Here is an 11,448-nt window from a genome sequence, read left to right on the forward strand (position 1 = left end):
ATCTTAGCACGATGCCTTAAAACAGCAGATGGCTAATAAATGCTGGTTAAAATAAATTGATTACAGTATACCTAGAGGTCTATCCTGGTGACTTTTCAAGGATAATATCTTGAGATATCAAGAAAACAAAGGGAAAAATAGCATTAACTAAATCAAATAATTCTATTTCATATAATTTCTCTCTTCCTTCAAGAGGCAGCTGAAAGCACCTTCGAGCTCTTTCTTATCTCCCAACTTACTCCCCCTTCTTTTTCCTTTTCTCCCCATAGACAGGTACCTGGCTGGTGGAGATGTGTGAACAAATAGGCTTAGGTCTGGAAATATCCGTTGATCCACTGGTATAAGAGGAAAATTGTTTTGCAATCTCTATAATATTACTGTATAGATATAAACTATCACAATTCTTTAATTATTCTAATTTTCACAGATATTTGATGTCCTTTGAATGTTTTTTTTTTTGCTTTTTTTTTTTGGTGAGGCTATTGGGGTTAAGTGACTTGCCCAGGGTCACACAGCTAGGAAGCGTTAAATGTCTGAGGCTGGATTTGAACTCAGGTCCTCCTGACTCCAAGGCCAGAACTCTATTCACTGCGCCATCTAGCTGCCACCTTTGAATTTTTTAACTTACAATATTCTAAAGTTTCAAATTTAATTTATAATAAATATATTAAACCATTAAATTATGATCACGAATGCCTATGCCTAATAGTAATAATAAGTAATATTTATATAGTACTTTATGATTTGCAAAGTTCTTTACATTTATTTTGACAAAAGTTATCTTTTTTTCTTAATGCTCATTTTTGTTAATATATGTTTTATTTTTATTTACCTAAAAATTGGAACCTATAGGGAGGGGAGGAAGGGGGAAAAATATTATGTCTGCTATCCACTCTAGTAGCTTCGCCAAGAAATCCCCAAATGGGCTCACAAAGAATCAAATCAGACAAAACTGAAAAACAACTATACTAAAACAAAAAAAAAATGTACCAAATATTATACTAAGCACTTTACAAATATTATCTCATTTGGTCCCCATGACAATGGGGAGATAGGTGCTATTATCATCCCTATTTTACAATTGAGCAAACTAAGGCAGACAGATGTTGTATCTTGTCCAGTGTTGCACTGCTAATAAATGTCTGAGGTTAGACTTTGATTTTTTCTGATTCTAGACCCATTACTCTATCCAATATGCCACCCAGCTTCCTTGAGTGACCTCTGTTCTTGATTCACACGTGTAGTTGGGTTGGGATCAGTGCTGGAGGATCTTGGCCTCTAATGAGAGGTAATAGTCTCCCCATTTTTTTCTAGTGCTTTGAATCTTTATGCCATCCACTCGAGAACTTCTAGAGAAAATTATTTAAAGCATAATTTTGTCCCATGTATAGTCTCCCCCAAAAAAGAGTGTAGATATGTACTTAATAAACAATATGAATCAGATATGGGACAACTATTTATTTATTTTACATAAAAGAATTTTTTAAACATAAAACGATCAAAGGAGTGTTTTGATAGAAAGATAAGATAGGATTCAATAATATATAACTGTTATTACAATGAACCAAGTGCTTTATTCCTTGTACATTCCTTAGAGAATGAAACTTAAGTCTAATAAAGAGAAAATAGTTTGTGTGACTCCTGAAAAAGCATTGGTGCATTTCCCTCCCCTCCCCTATCTTCCCTCTTCTCTCTCTTCTTTCCAATCTTCTTTCTTTCCTTCCTTCTTTCTTTTCTCCAAATCTTGCCCAAGTCAGAAGTACAAGAACCACTCAGAGGCCTGTTCTCATTTTATATTTATATATTCTGCATTTATGCCTTAGGTCCCTCCTTATACTGCCTGGTAATCTCCTCCCACGTCCTATTTCAGTAGTTCACCATTTTGGTGTTATGGGAACAGTTCCCTGTTCCCTTCTCTCTCAGCAGCAAAAAAGCTGATAGACACCAACTAACTTCACTCTAGATCCTGGAGCCAGGCATCTGATGGACCTTCATGTATCTAATTGTTTTGAACCCTAATGAAGCTTAGAACTTCTGAACTCAAGTGATCCATCAGTCTCAACTTCCCCAGCAACAGGAACTACAGGAGTGTATTATCACACCTGAGAAGGTGATGTTTTTTTTTTTTTTTTTTCCCTTTTATTGTCTAGTCCCCCGTAAGGACAAGGAATAGATCATTTTCTAGGTATGAATTTTTTTTTTTTTAAGTTTCAAGAAAACTTTATTCATTCAGACAAGTCCGATATTTACAAGGATAGACAGGCAAAGGGCAAAGGGTGGCCCGAGCCCGTTCAGGTCTCTTACATACCACAGCTTCAGTTCAGCCTTCTCCAAGGCATTTTACTTCAAGTTAATTCCTGTCTCTTCTGAAATTCAGTGGTCTCATTGCTGGGGGGTGGGTGAAGGCTGCGAGTGAGAGGACACAGCCACAGCTGGGCTTCCATTTTCATTACTCTTAATGATACAAACTCAGATTTAGAGAATCATTTTTTTTTTTCATAAGGTTCAAGCTTTTGTTGTGGAAGGAAACTTAGACGTTGTCTAGTATAGTTCAACCCATTCATTTTATGGAGAGGTCAAATGGGGTACCTAATGTTACACAGGATGTAAGAAACAGAGCTAAGATTTAAACCCACATTCTCTTATTCCCATTTTGGTGCCCTTTCATTGGACAATGCACTCTATCAAACACGGAGATCATTATCTCTACTGATCTTGATGGACAAAGGGATCTGGAGGTCTTTCTGGGATTCCTTGAGCTTTTTAGTCAGCACATTGGTAGTATTGGGCTACAGGATGCAGAGCTGTCCACCAGAAGAGGCAGCCAAGGGCTCCTGCTTGACCTGCCCTTTCAGTTTGCAACTGATGGCAGAATTTGTGTTCCTAATATCCTCTTCTTCTACATCATCATAGTCATCCTCATCATCTGAGTACTGTTATGGTGGACAAACTGGGACCTGGCTGTGACCTATGCCTGCTGCCAAGTCCTCTTCTTTTTGCCTGGCATACTCGGCATAGTTGTGGTTACCCAGGAAAGCTGGGAGGTGCTGGGATGGGAATGGGGTTTGCTGGAACCCCACTGAGGCTGTTGACTGGAGGTTTCACTATGAGTTTGGGTTTGCTGGGATGGCTATGTGTGTGGGCTGGCTGGTAAGGTCCCGCCACCTCTTCAGGTCCTCCCTGTTTGTGAACCTTCAGAGGCCAGTGGGGTCTTGCTTGTTTCAAGCACCAGAGAGGACTTGTAGGAGGTTGGCTTGGAGTCCTCAGGGGCTGAGACTTTTGGAGACTTCTGGGTTTGAATCAGTTCTGGCTGAGTCACTTGGATTAGCTGCTGCAAGGCCTCCAATACTGTCTGTCGGTTCATCTTCAAGATGTGCAGCTTAGATTCATACTTGATCCTGTGGTCAGGCACTACCGCCATCAGAATAAATTGGATGTCATGATATGGCTCCTCTGCTGTAGCTAGGCCAATCTTTTCCATGATGACTCAGTGGGCTTTATCTGTCTATTCTTCATCTTCCCCCTAGGGCCCATGGTTGATGTGGTACACTTTCAGTCTGTCTAGCTCAAAGAGACATCCCTTAATGGGGGCATAGCTGACAAAGGGGGATGCCTCCATTGTATGCACAGCACTGACCCCATTGCACTTTTCTGGCAGGTGTCATGGCTCAGGCCATTATGTGCTTTGGCAAACTCAGGAGCATTCCCAATGGCATATCCCTTGCTCTCTGGGCTGAAGCCCACGGTGAAATGGGTGGACAAACTGGGACCATGTGGCTCAGCATTGGGCCCGGTCCACATTGCTGCAGTTCAGAAGGACACTCAGTCAGGCATGAGTGGGACAGGAGTTGGGAATTAGCTGATGGGTGAAGAACATGTTATTCACAATGTCATCATCGATCACTGAAGTCTCATCCACCAGGGCAGAGACCTTGTGTCGGCACTGGCATTCTTTGATCCATTTGAAGAGGAAGATGAAGCCATATACTGGCCCCTGGCATTTGCTTTGAAGATCATAGATCTCTTAACTTGTACCCCGTTAACACCAAAATCTTCTACCAACTGGCTGAAAAGTCCTGGGTCCCTCTTCAGTTCCAATCAGCCTTAATTCATCTTCCCCTGGAACAGCCCCTCAGTGCCATATCCAAGCTCTGCCTCCATGCCTGAGAGCCCCACACTCAAGGAAGCCCCTAGGTATGAATTCTTGAGAAACCACCCAGTCACTTTTTTTAGCCAAATGAGTAGGACACAGACACAAGTCTATTTAGAGCAACAAACTCAGAATTTTCAATCATTTAGACAAACTAGTTAAAAATTGTCCATTAAAAGATTTCCTTTTAGCTTCAATGTAATCTTTGACCTCTTTATTATCCTATCAAGTGTTGTAAAAGTTTCAATTTCCTATAACTTGATCAATTATTTATTCATTTATTCAAAAGCTACAATGAACCATTGTTATAATGATCTCCATGTTTGATATAGTGCATTGTCCAATGAAAGGGCACCAAAATTGCAATAAGAGAATGTGGATTTAAATCTTAACTCTGTTTCTTATGTCCTGTGTAACATTAGGTACCCCATTTGACCTCTCTATAAAATGAATGGGTTGGACTATTCTAGACAACCTCTAAATTTCCTTCCACATCAAAAGCTTGAACCTTATGAAAAAAAATGATTCTCTAAATCTGAGATTGTATCATTAAGAGTAATGAAAAGTTCTTTCCCGGAATCCATTTTACTACAGTTGTTTTAGGGCAATAAATTGTAAAATTTATTTACATTTTTATCCATGTATTTTTAGTACTAAATGTCTGATGCATTTGTTATCAATCACCCACAGAGATACAAAAGTAAAAGGTTGAGTATTAGGAATGATAAATACCATGTGCATTACATCAATTTATGGGTGAAAAGAATATTTTTTAATGTATAACTTGCTGGCATTTTTTGAGAAAAGGGACTAACAAGATATTTAGTTCACTAGAACAAAATATAACAATTCAAAATTTCTATTTTTTGAGGTCATTTGTACCCTGTTTCTAATGAGGAATCGATGTTAATGACATGATCAAAGATATACAGGGCTAGAAAAGGAGAGGGCTGTTTATGTAAGGAGAGGAAGGGCTAGTATACCAGATGGCCAGGCTAAATGCAGGGCTAGTACAAAGAAGTGACCAAGGACACAGGAAGAGAAAGCAAGGAAGGGGTCCGACGTGAAGCAGTGGAGCGATCCTAGGATCAGAGATTTAAAGATTGAGGACACTTTCAGCCTCATCTAATTCAACTACCTTATTTTGTTATTGAGTGAAATAAGGTATAGTAAAGTTAAATGACTTGTGCAAGGTAGTGAATATGAATCCAGGTCCATGACTTCAAAATCAGTACTCTTTTGACTTTGTCATACTGCCTCCTGTGGATACAGTGAAATATATAGTTATAAGGATTAGGAGGGACAACAGAGAGTCCCTAAAAATATAGCTATTAGTTTCTTATAAAAATAAATAAAAATTGTGCTGGAAAACTGGCAATATCCAGAATGACAACTAGGGTGGAACAATTGATACTTTGTGCCAGGGTGCTGAAATTTAGATGGCATGTATAACACCTAACCTCCTCCAATAAGTAGAAGCAATTGAACTCAGAATTTAGTTAAGAACAATAATTCACTAAAATAAGAAGCTACCAGATGGTGTTGTTTCCTATCTCCAGCTGCCTTCCTCAATGTTAGTTCTTTTTCTGCCACCAAGAAGTGGCTTTCTTGTATCTTCAAATCTTAATCCTATCCCCCAAATATGTGTCCTTATAAAGTTTATTTCAATCAATGAATCAATCACAGGAATTTATTAAGAGTTCACTACATGCCAGGCACTGTGCCAAGCACTGGGGATACAAAACGAGGCAAAAGACAGTAGCTGTCCTCAAGGAACTTACAATTTAGTAGGGGAGACAATATACATGTAAAGATATATATACACATATACATACACACACACACACACATATATATATATATATATACACACACACATACATACAGGATAAATAAGAAATAATTTATAGGGAAGGTACTAGAATTCAGAAAGGTTGGGAAAAGTTTCCTGTAAAAGATGGGAATTTTTAGCTGGGACCTAAAAGAAGCCAGGCAAGTCAGTAGTCAAAGCAGAGGAGGGAGAGAATTCTAGACATAGGGGACAGTCAGAGAAAATCCTCAGAGCCAAGAGATAAAATGTCTTCTTTGTGGAAGAGCCAGGAGGCCAGTGTCATTGAATCGAAGAATACCTGCTATCAAGTACGGTGTAAGAAGACTGGAAAGATGAGAGGAGGCTAGGTTATGAAGGGCATTGAATACTAAATAGAACATTTTTATTTACTCCTGGAGGCAATGAGAAGTCATTGGAGTTTATTGAGTGTGTGTATGTGTGGGGTAGGTGAAGGTTGTATCTGTGATTTAGGAAAATCAATTTATTGGCTGAATGGAGGCTGGATTGGAATGGAGAAAGAGTTGAGGCAGGTAGATGCACCAGCAAGCTGTTGTAGTAATCTAGGCATGAGGTGATGAAGGCCTGCACTAGAGTGGAGCTAGTGTCAGAGGTTTGTGAGAGATGTTATCAAAAGTAATATCAACAATCATGGTAACAAATAGGATATTTGAGGTGAAGATAGTGAGGAGTCTAGGATGATTCCTATGAGGCTAGCCTGAGGGTTGATAGAATAGTTGTGCCCTCTACAGTAACAGGGAAAGTAGAATTGAAGAAGGATTTGAGAGAAAAAATAATATGTTTTGGACATGTTTAGTTTAAAACGTTTACTGGACATTCAGTACATGCCTGATACAAAATATATACACATAAAACATATAGTGTTGGTGAAAAGTAACCTTAAAATGGAGGTCAAAAGCTGGTGGAAGAGAGACAAAAGATTCCTGCAGAAGGTAGCATTTGAGTTGATACTTGAAGGAGGTCAAGAATTCTACAGTGATATGTGAAGAGGTAACATTCAGGAGTGGGGGGCAGTCTAAAGGCACTGAAATGGAAGCCAGATTGTCAAGTATGAAGAATTGTCAAGTAAGCCAGTCTAGGTAGATTGTACAATGTGTGGAGAGGAAGAATAAAGTGTAAAATTATTGTAAACATAAATGGAGAGGTAGTAAAAGAGCTATAAATGTCAAACAGTTGAATTTATATTTGATATAGGTGAAACACAGAGGCATTGGAGTCTATTGAGTATGGGTAGGAAGTAACATCATCCAGCATATGCTGTAGGAAAATCATTTTGACAACTTTGTGGAAGACGCATTGGAGTAAAGAGAGACAAGGCAAGGTGAGTAATTAGGAGACAATGATCTATCTCAAAAGTCCAAGTTAGATATGATGAGAGCTTGAATTCTGCTGTTATCTGTTGTGTGAGTCTTGAGAAGGGGACAGATATTATGAGCAAGAAGCAACAGCATTTGAGAAGGCTTTTCATGCTGTTTGTGTGGTTGCAAGACACACACACAGACACTCACAACTCTAGGTCAAACTCTGGCAATAACTCATGTCACTGAACCTCCAATCTGTTACCCTAGTGATGAAGTTAGTTTCTTCTGTTCTTTTCTGCTACCATCAAACTTTGCCAGAACCCTGAGGGAAGTAGAATTGTCCCCTGACTCATCACATAGAAGTGTCAGCAATAATCTACCCTGGCTGAAACATAATATGAAACGTTTTGTCAGTGGATGTAGGGGGAAAGCAAAATATAATATTGGCTGTTTCACAAAGACATGGAGCTTTCAGGCAACCCTGCCTGCCTCTCTCTGCAATAACTGAGTTTTACTCCTAGATGAATTTTAATGTCCAGATCAGGACCCAAACATACTGAAGTGTACACAGGCCTGGTTCTTCTTTGGGGTATAGATTAGCCTTTTCACCTGTAGCAAGTATTTGTCTCAACCTATCTTAGATTCAATCCAAGTGGATCTGAATGACTTTTTCATTTTAAAGACCAGGAACCTGCCTTTTGTGCATGATTGTTTGCACAGTGCCAAGAACTGACTGCTTTTCTTTATTGGTTTCAAAGCTCATGACCTATTCCAAGTTTTAGATTATAGCATGAGGATGCTTGAACATTCATTATTAGTGGTTAGCCCTTTCAGTGAGTTAGACTGACTGATGTTATAAGCCACCCAGCTTTATCTACCTCTGCATATTCTTAGGAAGCAGTTGACCATCTTGATTTAATAGTACCTCCCCTTCCACCCCAGTCAACTGATCAACAAGCATTTATTAAGCACCTATCATGTGGCAGACCCTGTCCTAAACACTGGGCATACAAAAAAAAAGACAGCAAAACAGCTTCTGCTCTCATGGAGCTCACAGTCTAAGTCTGAGGGACAACAGTGTGGGAATAACTATGTATGAACAGGATTTATACAAGGCAAGCTAGAGATAATATTAAGAGAAGGCATTTAAATTAAGGAGGACTGGGACCAGCTGAGTTTAGGCCTTTCCTGGAACTCTTTATGTGGACTTACAATATTTTAGTCTTTTGTATGTACACTGGTACTAAATACAGGCGATTTCCAACTGAAATAAAAGAAAGGTCAACTCATCACAAACTTTATGGGATTTAAATGATTAATAGGAATCAATTACAAGATTCCATTGTATTAGCATTGAGTTAGATGGATATCACCCTTTCTCTGCCCACTGAATAAGTCTGTACATTAGGAGAATTTATCTGATTAAACATTCATTTAGCACACAATCACTAATTGCCAACTATGTGCAAGGTACTAGGGACGTAAAAGTGAAGAGAGCCAGCATTAAAGTAGCTCACAATCTACTTGGTGGGATGGGGGAAGGTGAGGAGTGGTGAACATATAAATAAATAGGTTTGATAGAAAGCATAGTGTAATACAGGGAAGAGCAGCATCCAAGAAACTACTTTAAGGAATTTGAGGATGGATGTACAATTTCTGTTGGAGCAAACCAAGGAAAACTTTATTTTTTTATTAATTTATTTTGATTTACCAATAATTACTTCCATATGCTTTTGCGTTTAAAATTTTTCTACCCCTTCCTCCCCACCACCCTCCCTAAGACAGTGCACAATCTGATATAGGCTATACATTTACATTCAAATTAAACATATTTTCACATTAGTGATGTTGTAAATAAAAATTAAAACCAATAGGAGGAACCATCAGAAAGAGGAAACAAAACTCAACAGAAGAGAAAAAAAAATAGCAATTCAACTTCCATAGTTCTTTCTTTGGATGTGGATAGTATTTTCCATCACAAGGCCTCTGGAGATGTCTTAGATCCTTGTGTTGCCAGGAAGGGTTAAGTTTATGAATATTAGTTATCACACAACGTGGCTGTTATTGTGTACGGCATTCTCTTGATTCTGCTCACTTCACTCAGCATCAGACTATGCAAGTCTTTAAAGGAAAACTTTAAAGAAGAGATTTTTCTTTTACATTTCTTACAATGACACTTTCGTGTTCTTGGTTATTTGTGTAAGATCCTGCCCATTTCTTATTTACCCAGCTTTTCTTGCAAGGCATATTCACATTTATTTTCTAAAATAATTGAAACCATTAAAAAAGCCTTAAAGCATTGGCAAATAATCTAGCAATTGGAGAAATTTGTATTTAGCTCCTTAACTAACATAACACAAAGGAACTTTCTTCTCAGACCACCAGCATTCAAGGAAATGAACTTTCTCTCCTAATTGACCTCTGGTACTGCATTTCACATCATAGTCATCACCTATGCCATGCTAACATGCTGGAACTCTAGTCCCGGTGTCCTTTTGCCATAGCACTCCACTTCCTTGGCTTAATTTTTTCCTTTCATCCTCTTGGTGTGAATCAGACTTTCTGGTGAATGAGGCACTTTCTTGACTGGCATTATTGTATCTGAGGTTAGAATGTATTCTCTGCTATTGCTGATCCCTTCATTAGATTTTCTTCTGTGTAATTCAACTATTTTTGCATCTTGGTTGTAGAATTCCTAGTTTCACTCTAATTGTATCAGTTTTTCTTTTTAAAACATGATCATTTCAAAAGTTCCCCACAATATACTACCACTACTCCCATTTTACAGATTTTGAAAATGAAGCACATTTTGGTCAACTGAGGTGTGAAATACAATGGAACAATTAGAATTCATTTCTCCAGAATTAGCAACCAACGAAAAGCTTTAGTTCCTTTTTATAGCAATTACCGTTCTCAACTGAAATGAGATTTTTTTTTAATGGAAGCTTTTATCACATAACAATGATAGGTAAAGAACAATTGAAACTATATTGTATAAATGGTAGGAATATGAACTAACTTTTAGAATACTGAGTCTTCCCACTGGATTTTCAGAGTGGCATCAAAATAATGCCCTTCCTTCACCCCATATGAAGGCAGCTGGACAGATCAATACAACTCATTTCAACAGTGTACCTGTTATGAACCAAGCACTGTGCTGGTCACTGGAGAAACATAAAATCAAAATAGCTCTTGCCTTCAAGATCTTTGAATTCTATTGAGGAAGGGAGTGTTAGCAACACACATACACAGGTAAATATATAATATGTAATATATATGTATATATGTGTATATACATATATATCACACATACATGCATAGTAAATACAAGATAATTTGGGAGAACATTCTCAACTGAAGACATCATAAAAGGCATACTGTAGGAAATGGTGGCATCTGAGTAGTTCTTTGAAGGAATCGAGAGCCTAACAGAGGCTAATGAGGGTGAATAATTCAGAATTTGGGTGGGGGGAGGAATGTGCCAATGTAGAAGTTTGGAGGTGGGAGATAGAATGCCATAGATGGAGGCCAGTAAGTAAAGTTGAAATGTAGAGTGGTACAGGAGGACTAATGTGTGATCAGTCTGAAAAGATGATTTTGGAGTCAAATTGTGAAGGGATTTACGGACCAAATAGAGAAGTTTTATTTTATCCTAGAGGCAAATGAAGCTAATGAAATTTGCTGAGCTGGAGAGTGACATGATCAGATCACTTGTAAATCAATTTCTAATGTTGTACAGTACGAGTATTTTAGCAGGGAGAAGATGAGTGTCAGCTCCATTGTAATGGTCCATGGGAGAGGTAATGAGGGCCTGAACTAATGTTGTCACTGCAAATGGAAAGAAGGGGATATGAGAGACGAAGCAGACATAGAATTGACAGGATTTGGCAACTGATTGGCTGTGAGACAGTTAGTGAAGAAGTGGCTTCACCTCTATCTCAGATTAGTATGGTATGGTCACACTGACACTCACATCTTCCCTTCTAACACCCATCCTTTACACAGTGTAACCAGATGCAAACCCAGGTATCCTGGAACACTGATGGTAACAGAAATAGGGGAGGATAGTTCTGTCCTTGACAGAAATAGGGAAATTTGCATGAGGAATTTTGGATAATGAATTCTTTTCAGAACACATTGAATTGGAT

The 11,448-nt window shown here is 38.4% G+C and overlaps 1 pseudogene; it reads right to left on the minus strand.

Annotated features, from left to right (window-relative positions):
• Positions 1 to 2,382: 2,382 nt before the first annotated feature.
• Positions 2,383 to 4,113, minus strand: LOC114039708 (annotated as a pseudogene).
• Positions 4,114 to 11,448: the final 7,335 nt, after the last annotated feature.

The sequence above is a fragment of the Vombatus ursinus genome, unplaced genomic scaffold, assembly GCF_900497805.2.
Source record: "Vombatus ursinus unplaced genomic scaffold, bare-nosed wombat genome assembly UNPS02012179.1, whole genome shotgun sequence".
Taxonomy (NCBI): Eukaryota; Metazoa; Chordata; class Mammalia; order Diprotodontia; family Vombatidae; genus Vombatus; species Vombatus ursinus.